Raw genomic sequence first — 12943 nt, forward strand, 5'->3', positions numbered from 1 at the left:
TGCCGTCAGACGCTGAACGAATCTATCTCCGGAGCACCGCATCTCGCACACCCGGGTACAGACACTTACTGACTCTTCCTCCACACGTTAACATCACACACTGTCAGTTTAGCACACTGGGTGTCGCTCTCCGATACAGTCCCATCACATACAACAGTGTCACACTGTGGGTGTTGCTCCAATCGCACCTACCCATTGCACATTCCGGAGATCAGCCACAGAGCATAGATTTCTCTCTCTGTCTGGCAACACACATCAGATTTGCTGGTAAACGCAGTACTCCAGGCAGCATCTCTAGGAAGAAGTACAGTCGACGTTTCGGGCCGAGACCTTTCGTCAAGACTAACTGAAAGAACAGCTGGTAAGAGGTTTAGATGTGGGGGTATAGCTCAGTGGTAGAGCATTTGACTGCAGATCAAGAGGTCCCTGGTTCAAATCCAGGTGCCCCCTTCAAAACTTACATATCCCTTTTGCCAATCAACTCTCCAGCTCTTGGCTCCATTCCTCGCCCTCCTGTCTTCTCATATCATTTTGGACACACCCCGCCCCCCCCAGCCTCCTACTTTCAAATCTCTTACTATTCCTCGTGTTTGAGCTGGATATTGGGTTTTGCAGGAAACCAACACAGACAGATCCTCTCTAAGGTTTGACTCTTACCACCCACTAGAACACAATTTTGCATTGTCAGAACACGAATATTACCGCGCCGAGAATAAGCCCACCAATATTACAGCTAAAGGCAGGGAACACAGATATTTGAAATAAGTCTAGAAAGCGTGCGGTCAGCCTGACTGGACCTTCGTCAAGACAGCAACATAAATGATCAGCAGTGACGTCAGCCCAGCAGACAGCAATAAGGAGCAGAGGAGACGGAAAACACAGACTTCCCAGACGTAGCTGGAGTTTCAGAGATACTAGGAAAAGTTTTCAAAAAATATCAAATCCTTGTGTTCTTTAAACCTACACAGTCATTCAGACAGAAACCCGTTCACTCCAAGGATCATAAACCCAGATATAAGCTGAGCAATGCTTATATGCTATCGAATGCAATGGGACCGTCACAGTTCAGTATATCGGTGAGACAAAACAAACACTTCACAAGCGGATGGCCCACAGTTGGAGCACTCACCCCTCAGGTCGATATTCGGCTGTATATCTTCACCTAAAGGACAAGGGACACTCCTTTGAAGACAGCAATGTGCACATCATGAACAGAGAGGACAGGTGCTTTGAAAGAGGGGTTAAAAATTGCCATCTTTGTCAGACTGTGAAACCCACCCCTGAACAGAGGGGGTGGGGCACGACACCACTTATCAGGTACTTGCAATGCAGTCCTCAGATCCCAACCCCGGCGTCCCCACAGTAGGTCACACCTCCGTTCATGCAAAGATAAGACTAATGACCCTCTCAACGCCTCTACGACTCTTCCCGACCTTCACCTGATTTCTGTACCTTCAAACTACTCACAGAGTTTATCAGGCGGAAAACTACCCAGCATGGATCAGAACTGAATAAACCTCATCCGGAGGGTGAGTGGCGAAACGTCTTCTGGACAACACGGACACGTCCAATTTCCGTGATTTACTACTACTTGTTAAACAATGACCTATAAGACTGACAAATTCCATAGACATATCGCTCTACGTTCCTGAAATCCTCTCTATCGCATTACTCGCCCGCTCGCCATCAACGCCAGCTCTGTCACAGCCTTTCTCTCCTTACGACCTAACGACCCCCAGCGCTCTTCTCTCTTTTCACCCCTCCCCTCTCTCTACTCTCTCCAGATATCTTCTCCCACTCTCGCCCTCTCCATCTCTCCCATTCCCTATTCCCTCCTTCGCACTCCCTTCCATACTATTTTCCTCTCGCCCCTTCCTTCACCCTCCTATCAACCTCTTCCACACTCTACATCTCCATTTCTGTGTCCCCACTCTCAAACTGTCGCTGTCACATTTTGTCTATCCCCTTCTCCCTCTGCATCCCTCAATGTCTCCCCTCACAAACTTCGTCACTATCCCCACAGAAGGTCCAGTTTTGCTGCTTTCTGAATCTCTAACTTCTCTATCCGTCTGCCTTTCCATCTCACTCTACTCCTCACTAAGCCGTCTCTGAATATCTCCAATTTTCCTTTCTCCCCTAAACTCTCTGCACTCCTATTCCCCCCTTCCCATTCTCTACCGCTCCTACAGGATATTGACCTGCCGGAAATGTGACAGTCCGATATCACCACCCGGGGTCAGAGACAGAGACAGCCTCCCTGAACAAGGTCCAATCACACACTCCCGGGATTAGATACAGTGCATCTCCTAACTCAGCGTCCCATCACACGGTCCGGAGGGTCATATATTCTCACGGACAGATACAAAGTAAAGCTCCAGCCACACCGTCCCAGCACACACTCCCGGGGTCAGACACAGAGTGAATCTCCCTCCACACCGTCCCATCACACACACCCGGGATCAAACATAGAGTGAATCTCCCTCCGCATGGTCCCATCACACATTCCCGGGGTCAGACACGGAGTGAATCTCCCTCCACACCGTCCCATCACACACTCCTGTGGTCAGACAAAGAATGAAGCTCCCTCCATATCGTCCCATCACACACTCCTGAGGTCAGACAGAGAGTGAAGCTCCCTCCACATTGTCCCATCAGAGATAGTATCTGTGTGTGAGTGGAGGTAATGCAGAAGGACCATGGCGAGAAGGAGTGCAGTGAAGTGGTGCTGAGGTTGCACTCACAGGGAGGAAACCGTGGGGAACCACACGACCCGCCGGTTCACATAGAAATGCAAAGAGACTGAGCCCGAAAGATCGATATCAGGTGGACGGGAAGAAGTTGAACACCGACAGCAGCTTTACCCATTCTCCCAACAGTTCCTCTTCCTCTTCCATGTTCCCTGTGAACACAGAGAGGGAGGCGTTTGGGTGGCAGTGGGTAGTAACGGAGCCGTGGGGGCTGCAGAGAATGAGGTGGGTATCGGGGAATGGGCATCGGGGACGACAGGGGATGACGGAGAAGGGGCGGGTGTAGTTCCCTCAATGTCGCCAAAACAAAGAAGCTGTTTGTGGACCACAAGAGGAATGGAGTCAGGCTGAGCTCTGTTGACATCATTAGATCTGCTGTTGAGAGGGTGAACAACCTTTCGATCTTCGGCGTAAAAATCACCGAGGATCTTATGTGGTCTATACCTACCGGCTCTGTGGAGAAAAAGTCACAACGGCGCCTCTTTCACCTCAGAGTTTGACAAAGTTTGGTATGAGCTCCCGAAACCTAAAAACTTTCTACCCCGGTAGAATTGAGAGCATCCTGACTGTCTACATCATTGCTTGGCATGGGAACTGTAATTTCCTCAGTCGCAGGTAGCCAAATGCAATGTTAGCATTCATGTTAAGCGAATTAGAATATAAAATCACGGATGTAAAGTTAATGGTTTATAAAGCACTGGCGAGGCCTCACTGGACCCAGTGAGCGTCTCTGGGTCCTGTATCTAATCCGGTCAGATGTGTTTGCACTAGGAAGTGTTGAAAGGAAGTTCATGGTAATTATTCCGGGATTGAAACGCTTAGCAAATCAGGAAAGTTTGATGGCTGTATCTCAGAAGAATAATGGGGCGGTGGGGATGGGGGTTTCGATAAAGTAGATGTAGTGGGAAGTTTCCCTATGGTGGGAGAGTCTAAGGCCAGTCGGTTAACATGGAATAGAGGGCCGTTATTTTATAACCGAGATTCGGAGCAATTCATTTTGCCTGAATGGGGTGTATCGATGGTATTTGTTGCCGCAACCGGCTGCGAAGGTTAAGGCATGCAATTTATGGCCGAGGTTGAGAGATTCCTGATTAGTTCGGTCATAAAGGGATAAAGGGAGACAGCGGGATATCGGGGCTGAGAGGGAAATAGATCTGGTCCTAGGGTTGAGGTTCTGAACTGGAAGAAGGCCAAATTTGAAGAAATGAGAAGGTTCTAAAAAGCGTGGATTCGGACAGGTTGTTCTTTGGCAAAGATGTGATTGGTAGGTGGGAAGCCTTCAAAGGGGAAATTTTGAGAGTGCAGAGTTTGTATGTTCCTGTCAGGATTAAAGGCAAAATGAATAGTAATAAGGAACCTTGGTTCTCAAGGGATATTGCAACTCAGATGAAGAAGAATAGGGAGTTGATAAAGAAGAAGAGGGAGTTGTATGAAATGTATAGGAAACAGGGGGTAAATCAGGTGCTTGAGGAGTATAAGCAGTGCAAGAAAATACTTAAGAAAGAAATCAGGAGGGCTAAAAGAAGACATGAGGGTGCCTTGGCAGTCAAAGTGAAGGATAATCCAGAGAGCTTTCACAAGTATATTAAGAGCAAAAGGATTGTAAGGGATAAAATTGGTCCTTTTGAAGATCAGAGTGGTCGGCTTTGTGCTGAACCGAAGGAAATTGGGGAGATCTGAAATAGTTTTTTTTTGCGTCTGTATTTACTAAGGAAGCTGGCATGAAATCTATGGAATTGAGGGAATCAAGTCGTGAGACCATGGAAACTGTACAGATTGAAAAGGAGGAGGTTCTTGCTGTCTTCAGGAAAATAAAAGTGGATAAATCCCCGGGACCTGACAGAGTGTTCCCTCGGACGTTGAAGGAGACTAGTGTTAATATTGCGGGGGCCCTAGCAGAAATATTTAAAATGTCGCTGTCTACGGGTGAAGTGCCGGAGGATTGGAGAGTGGCTCATGTTGTTCCGTTGTTTAAAAAAGGATCGAAAAGTAATCCGGGAAATTATAGGCCGGTGAGTTTAACGTCAGTAGTAGGTAAATTATTGGAGGGAGTACTAAGAGACAGAATCTACAAGCATTTGGATACACAGGGACTTATTAGGGAGAGTCAACATGGTTTTGTGCGTGGTAGGTCATGTTTGACCAAACTATTGGAGTTTTTCGAGGAGGTTACCAGGAAAGTGGATGAAGGGAAGGCAGTGGATGTTGTCTACATGGACTTCAGTAAGGCCTTTGACAAGGTCCCGCATGGGAGGTTAGTTAGGAAAATTCAGTCGCTAGGTATACATGGAGAGGTGGTAAATTGGATTAGACATTGGCTCGATGGAAGAAACCAGATAGTGGTGGTAGAGAATTGCTTCTCTGAGTGGAGGCCTGTGACTGGTGGTGTGCCACAGGGATCAGTGCTGGGTCCATTGTTATTTGTCATCTATATCAATGATCTGGATGATAAAGTGGTAAATTGGATCAGCAAGTTTGCTGATGATACAAAGATTGGAGGTGTAGTAGACAGTGAGGAAGGTTTTCAGAGCCTGCAGAGGGACTTGGACCAGCTGGAAAAATGGGCTGAAAAATAGCAGACGGACTTTAATACTGACAAGTGTGAGGTATTGCACGTTGGAAGGACAAACCAAGGTAGAACATACAGGGTTAATGGTAAGGCACTGAGGAGTGCAGTGGAACAGAGGGATCTGGGAATACAGATACAAAATTCCCTAAAAGTGTCGTCACAGGTAGATAGGGTCGTAAAGAGAGCTTTTGGTACATTGGCCTTTAATAATCAAAGTATTGAGTATAAGAGCCGAATTTGAGGCCGAATCTGGAGTATTGTGTTCAGTTTTGGTCTCCAAATTACAGGAAGGATATAAATAAGGTTGAAAGAGTGCAGAGAAGGTTTACAAGGATGTTGCCAGAACTTGAGAAACTCAGTTACAGAGAAAGGTTGAATAGGTAAGGACTTTATTCTTTGGAGCGTAGAAGAATGAGGGGAGATTTGATAGAGGTATATAAGATTATGATGGGTATAGACAGAGTGTATACAGGCAGGCTTTTTCCACTGAGGCAAGGGGAGAACAAAAACAGAGGACATGGGTTAAGGGTGAGGGGGGGAAAGTTTAAAGGGAACATTAGAGGGGGGCTTCTTCACACAGAGAGTGGTGGGAGTATGGAATGAGCTGCCAGACGAGGTGGTAAATGTGGGTTCCTTTTTAACATTTAAGAATAAATTGGACAGATACTTGGATGGGAGGTGTATGGAGGGATATGGTCCGTGTGCAGGTCAGTGGGACTAGGCAGAAAATGGTTTGGCACAGCCAAGAAGGACCAAAGGGCCTGTTTCTGTGCTGTAGTTTCTATGGTTCTATGGACCATGATGAAATGGCGGAGCAGACCCAATGGGCCAGGTAGCTCAATTCTGCCTCTCCGTCCTATGATCGCATTTTACGTTCATGTGTTGCTGTGTGTCAGCATCTCGCAGGATCGACACTGGGCATGCAAACACGAAGAAAGTATATATATACTTCTTTTTTTTTTTTATCGGCGGCATCCAGGATTCGGTATCCCCATTTCCGGGAGTGTGGTTAGCTGTCACTTTCCCCTGAGGGCCCTCACTGCCAATTATTGCCTGTCAGTAGTTAAAGGGGTCGTGCTGTAGGGGATTCATTTCTAGTAATACAGACTGTGATTTAGTCTTCGGATTTCCTTACTGCCGGCTTGTTTTTTTCAAGTCTGAGTCTGAGTGCATTCCAGATATACTCTACACCTGTTCACCACCACCCATAGCTCTCTAGTTACAGACAGGTATGGCGAAGTCAGGGTTCTGAGAAGATTTGTCCATTCTCTGAAGACTAGGAAATCTCTACAGATGAACTGTCGGGAGCATGCTGACTTGTAGCATCGCCGCCTGGAGAGAAGGCTGCAGCGGACAGAGTCACAGGAGGCTGCAGAGGGATGTAGATCAATCGGTATCAAAGGCGTCACCTTCCCCAGCATCGAGGACATGTTCAAGATGCGATACCTCGAGAAGGCGGCTCCATCAGTAAAGCCCCTCACCCCGGGACAAGGTCCCTGCTCAAAACTACCATCGGGGAAGAGGTACAGAAGCCTGAACACTCAACGATTCGAAAACAACTTCTAAACCTGCAACAACACATTTTTGAACTCTTCCGCACCAACATCGACTTTTTAATGTTTTTATTGTCTTTTTTTTGTAATTCACAGTAATTTTACATCTTTGCGCTGTACCGATGTTGCTAAAGAACACATTCCAGGCTGCATAAGTATCAGATAATAAAACAAATAGCGATTCGGGTGGAAAATATCTGATACGTGTGGAGAGGACACCCGGCAGGCTGGTCTTCACCAGTCAGGGCACTGACTACAGGAGTCGGGAGATGACGTTGCAGTGCGACAACAGGTCTGCAAGGCCGCTGTGCTTTATGGGAAATGCCATTGAACTGGATAGCGTGTACAGGAAGTTCTGCGGGGATATTGCCAGAACTGGAGGGACTGAGTTATGGAGAGAGTGAGGGAAGGTTGGAACTTTAATCCCTGGAGCGTATTTGTAAATTTACAGAGTTCCATAAACACAAGACGGCCACAGACAGAGGGAATAGGCATAGACTTTTACACAGGGTTGGGTTATCGAGAACCGGACAGCACAGGATTGAGCTGAGAGTGGGTGGAAAGGAGAACGAGAAAGAGAGAGATAAGGGAGACGGATGGTTCACAGAGAACGGGGAGGGAAGTGAGAGAGAGGGGTAGAGAGGCGTCAGAACTGGGCATAGACTTGAAAGTTGTGGACAGAGCGAACAGAGGAAGAGCGAGCGGAGAAAGGGCGAAGAAATAAGAGGAGGTGAAGGGGTAGAGAGAAAGTTAGATGGAGCGGAAAAAAGCGGGAAGGAGGAAATGGCGAGAAAGAAGGTGATACATAGAGAGAGAGGTTTGTCGGTGTGTGGTGGGGAGAATATGGTTGCGACAAGGGGAGGAGATGGAGTAGGAAGGAGGGGCAGAGAGCGTTGGGAGGAAAATTGAAAGGATCCAGGAGTGAGAGAGAAGGAGAGAGAAGGAGGAAAAACTGGGGTTAGTCATTTGATTCATGTCGTCTCCATTGGCTGTTGACAGAGATTGTGGATCCTTTCAGGAATCTCCGGGAGCAAAGGTGCTGACTTCTCGCAGATGAAACGCCGATCACGATTGCAAGGGTAACTCCCTGGATACGAATAGCAGTCTTTGCAGTCCGATGTTACAGAAGACACCTTGTACAAGATAGCCAAGGCCACATTCCTGTCCAAGAGGATTAAACAATTTAAACAGAGACAAAACAGCTCCAGCAGAGAACCCGAGCCGAGACCGTCCACAAGCTAATCCCATAACATCGCTCTCTCTTAACAGCGTGTGTCAGTCCGCAAACTCATCCCACTCACCCACTCTCTCTCCACAGCCCCGTGACAGTACCCAGACAGATACCACGATCCCAATGTCTCCCGACAATCCTGTGTCATCCCCCCAATAATCGTACTGACCCAATATCACCCCACAGCCCCATGTATTCGCAAAGGAACTGACAGAACTGCCTCCAAACCACAGTCCTCTGTCAGTCCCCTACAAATCGAACAGGGCCACCCTCTCCCCTCAGATCTGTTTCAGTCCTGGAACAAACACCACTGTCCCACCGTTTCACCACAGACTTTTGGCTGTCCCGAAATGAATACCACTGGTCAACACTCTTCCCTCAACCCTATGTCGTCCCAGATTAATCCCGTTGCCCCTCCCTCGACTCAGAGATTTGTGTCTGTCTGCGAACATATCTCACTGCACCGCGCTCTCACCATCGCCTCTGGTCCATCTCCAGACTTATACCGCTGGCACCCTCTCTCCGCATCCGTGCGTCCGTTCACAAGCTAATCCCATCAACACACTCTGTGCCCACCGCTCTGTATCGGTCTCCAAACTAATCCAGTTGTCGTACTCTTGCCCCTCAGATCTATATCATTCACCAAACTATTCCCGCTGTTGCTCCCTCTCCTCACAACCCAGCGACTATCTCCAAAATAACCCCACTTCACCGCGCTCTCCACCCCGACATGCGTCAGAAACAACATAATCTCCGTGTACTGATCTCTCCCCACGGCCTCCTGACAGTATCGGAAATAATTCCACTGCCCTGTCTTTCCCCGACAAACACGCAGGCCCGAAAAAGTTCCCTTTGTACCACACTCTCCGACAACCTAGTGTAGTGTAATCGTAAACTAATCCCATTTTCTCCCGTCAGGGCAATGTCGATGCCCAACTCTCACCCCACAGATCAGTCCAAATCTCACCAGTTCTCGCATTTTCCAATCCAATATGAACGGTCTCCGTCCACAAGTTTGCGGGAGACAAAGTTCTGAGAAATGAAAATTATTTGATTTACGCCAAAAATAGAAAACTGTTGACGGAGCTTCTTTCAGTTTATTTACAACCGGAATTGTGATGGGACGGTGCGGAGAGAGCTTCATTCGGTTTCTGACCGCGGGAGTGTGTGATGGGATGGAGTCGAGAGTGCTTTACTCTGAGTCTGATACCAGGAGTGTGTGATAGGGTGGTGAGGAGGGAGCTTCAATCTATGTATGGCCCCTGGAGTGTGTGAGGGCATACTGTGAAAGGACTTAATAGTGTGCCTGATACCGGGAGTGTGTGATGGGCCGGTGTGGAGGGAGCTTCACTCTGTGTATGGCCCCTGGAGTCTGTGATGGGACGGTGTGGAGGGAGCTTCACTCTGCGTCTGATCCCGGCAGAGCGTGATGGCATACTGTGAAGGGGACTTAATAGTGCGTCTGGTAGCGGGAGTATGTGTGGAGGGATCTTCACTCTGTGTCTGACCCCGGGAGTGTGTGATGGGACGGTGTGGAGGGAGCTTCACTCTGTGTCTGACCCCGGGATTGTGTGATGGGACGGTGTGGAGGGAGATTCACTCTGTGTCTAAGCCTGGGAGTGTGTGATGGGACGGTGTGCAGGGAGATTCACTCTGTGTCTAATCCCGGGAATGTTTGAAGGGACAGTGAGGAGGGAGATTCACTCTGGTCTGACTCCAGGAATGTGTGCTGGGAGTGTATTGTGAGTTTACACTCTGTATCTGACCTCGGTGGTGTGTGTTGATTCCTGTGTTACTGCGGGATCTTCTCGTGGCGTGACACATACCGCTTCATCCCTTGAATTGATTTCGAGAAGCCTTGAATCACTGTTTGAACATTCTTGCATCGCTCTGAAGGAAGATGTGTCAACCGTGGAGACATAATAACACCGGTCTTTATTTCTGATCCAGTGCTTGGAACACGGTTGATCTGGAAATCAGGAATACGGAACAATGAATCTCCCTCCGCACCTTCCCATGGCAGACATACGCCCGGGGTGAGACACACAATGACGCTCCCTCCACACTCTCGCTTCGCATACACCATGGACCAGACACATCGTCAAAATCCCACCACACCGTTTCATCGCACACACCCAGCTGAGACGCAAGGTGTAGCTCATTCTACACCGACCCATCACATCTCTATCTCGCTCTCCCTCTCCCTCTCTCTCTCTCTCTCTCTCTCTCTCTCTCTCTCTCTCTCTCTCTCTCTCTCTCTCTCTCTCTCTCTCTCTCTCTCTCTCTCTCTCTCTCTCTCTCTCTCTCTCTCTCCCTCTGTGGTGATGAGGAGCGGGCAAGGGCGATGTCGTTTTACCTCTGCTACTCGTCAGAAATTGGCAAATTTCAGCCTTTGATTCAAGAGTCCAGTTCAACTCATAGTCCTGCTGTTGATATTGCAACTGTGTTCTCTTCATCTCCCTGTACTGTTCCCAAAGTAGCTGGTATTTTATGTCGGAGATGATATGAGACTGACGAATCTGTGATACTGAGAGAGATGGCCAAGGATTTTCAGCATTTACAGTGACATGTGAGACAGCAGTACTTTACTGGGCGGGTCGCGGAAAGAGGTATGTCAGTGTCATGGTGTGGTGGTGTGGGGTTCATACTGAGGAGCGTGTAGGCGTCACGGTGACTAGTGCTATGTTACAATGAGGATGTGATGGTTTCGTGTCCCAGTGGTGGGTTTGTATGTCACGGTACTGATCGTGTATGTGCCACGGTAAGGGGCCTGTTAGTATCAGGAATGAGGGGCCTATCGGTGTCACAGTCCAGAGCGCGCTGCCACCGTGAGGTGTGAGTTTGTGTCAGTATCACGGTGATGCTTGTTTCCGTGTCACAGTGAGGGGCATGTCGGTGTTGCGGTGAGGGCACAAGCAACAAGGACAGATGAGCAGCAGTGGCTAGGATTTCTGCGAAAACTGAGCGAAGTGCAAGACAGATATATTCCAAATAAGAAGACATTATCGTATAGAAGAAAGACACTACCATGGCTGACAAGTGAAGTCAGAGCCGAAGTAAAAGCAAAAGAGAGGGCACAGAAGGACGCCAAAGCTAGTGGAACGTGGAGGACTTCCGAGTTTTTTAAAATCTTGCAGAAGGAAACTAAGAAGGTCATAAGGAAGGAAAAGATGAATTATGAAAAGCAGCTTGCGACCAATATCAAAGAAGATACTAGCAGTTTCTTTTTTTTTTGAGTATATCAACGGTAAAAGGGAGCCGAGGGTAGATATGGGCCCAATAGAGAATAATGCTGGAAATATTTTAATGAGAAGGAGCATTGGAACTGAATGCGTATTTTGCATCAGCTTTCACAGAGGAATTCGTCTGCAGTATACAGGACATTCAAGAGTGTCAAGGAAATGAAATTTGTGCAGTGACAATTATGGCAGAGAAGATGCTCAGGAAGCTTAATGGTCTGAGGGTGCAAAAATCTCCTGGACCTGATGGAATGCACCCTCGGGTTGTGATGGAAGTAGCTGGAGAGGTTGCGGACACATTGCCGATTATCTTTCAAGAATCGATAGATTCTGGCATTGTACCGGCTGACTGGAAAATTGCAGACGTTATTCCGCTCTTTAAGAAGAGTGGCAGGCAGAAAAAAAGGAAACTTTAGATCTGTGAGCCTGGCAACTTTGATTTGGAAGTTGGTGGAATCGGTTGATCGCAGTGGGACTGCAGAGTACCTGGAGGCACAGGAGAAGAGAGGCCAACGCCAGCGTGTTGTCCTCAAAGGAATATCCTGCCTAACAAACCTAGTGCAATTCTTTGAGGAAATTACAAGGACGGTACATAAAGGAGATGCAGTACACATGGTGTACTTGGATTTTCAGAAGGCCTTTGACAAGATGCCGCTCATGAGGCTGCCTATAAAAAATAAGAGACCATGAAAATAAGAGACTCAGAGATTAAGGAAGCAAGGGCTTTACTCGTTGGAGAGAAGGAGGATGAGAGGAGACATGATGGATCTGTACAAGATAATAAGAGGAATAGTTAGAGTGGATAGCCTGCGCCTCTTCCCCAGGGCACCACTCTTCAATACAAGAGGACATGGCTTTAAGGTAAGGGCTGGGAAGTTGAAGGGGGATATTAGAGGAAGGTTTTTTACTCAGAGAGTGGTTGGAGGTGGAATGCACTGCCTGAGTCAGTGGTGGAGGCAGATACACTAGTGAAGTTTAAGAGACTACTAGACAGGTATATGGAGGAATCTAAGGTGGGGGCTTATATGGGAGGCAGGGTTTGAGGGTCGGCACAACATTGTGGGGCGAAGGGACTGTACTGTGCTGTACTATTCTATGTTCTATGTTCTCTGGAATTACAGGGAGGTTATTAGCGTGGCTCGGGCATTGGCAGGTTAGCAGAAAAAAAAAAAAAAAGAACTGCATAAATGAATTAATTTCTAGCTGGCTGCCGGTTACCTGTGGAGTTTACACCCGTCGGTGTTAGGACCGCTGATTTTTACGACGTATGTCATTGATTTGGACAACGGTATTGATTGATTAGTGCCTAAACCTGCCGATGATACAAGAGCGGGTAGTGTTGAGGAGGCAGAGAGCCTGCAAAGAGACTTAGATAGTTTCGGGGAATGGGCACAGAAACGTTCAATGAAATACAATGACAGAAAGTGTATGATCATGTATTTTGGTAGCAGAAATAAGCAGGCAGACTATTACTCAGGTTCGCAGGGAATTCAAAATGCAGAAATGCAAAGGGACTTTGGTGTCCTTGTGCAAATATCAAACAGATGAACATCCAGGTTGAGTTGATGTTGAGAACGGGAAATGCAATGTGGACATTCATTCCT

At 47.7% G+C, this 12943-nt stretch overlaps 1 non-coding gene across 1 annotated transcript; it reads left to right on the forward strand.

The window, feature by feature from the left end:
* The first annotated feature begins 378 nt into the window (after positions 1–378).
* Positions 379–450, forward strand: trnac-gca (transfer RNA cysteine (anticodon GCA)). The gene has a single exon. It is a non-coding gene; the product is annotated as a tRNA-Cys (tRNA).
* Positions 451–12943: the final 12493 nt, after the last annotated feature.

This window comes from Mobula birostris, chromosome 13 (assembly GCF_030028105.1).
Source record: "Mobula birostris isolate sMobBir1 chromosome 13, sMobBir1.hap1, whole genome shotgun sequence".
NCBI lineage: Eukaryota > Metazoa > Chordata > Chondrichthyes > Myliobatiformes > Myliobatidae > Mobula > Mobula birostris.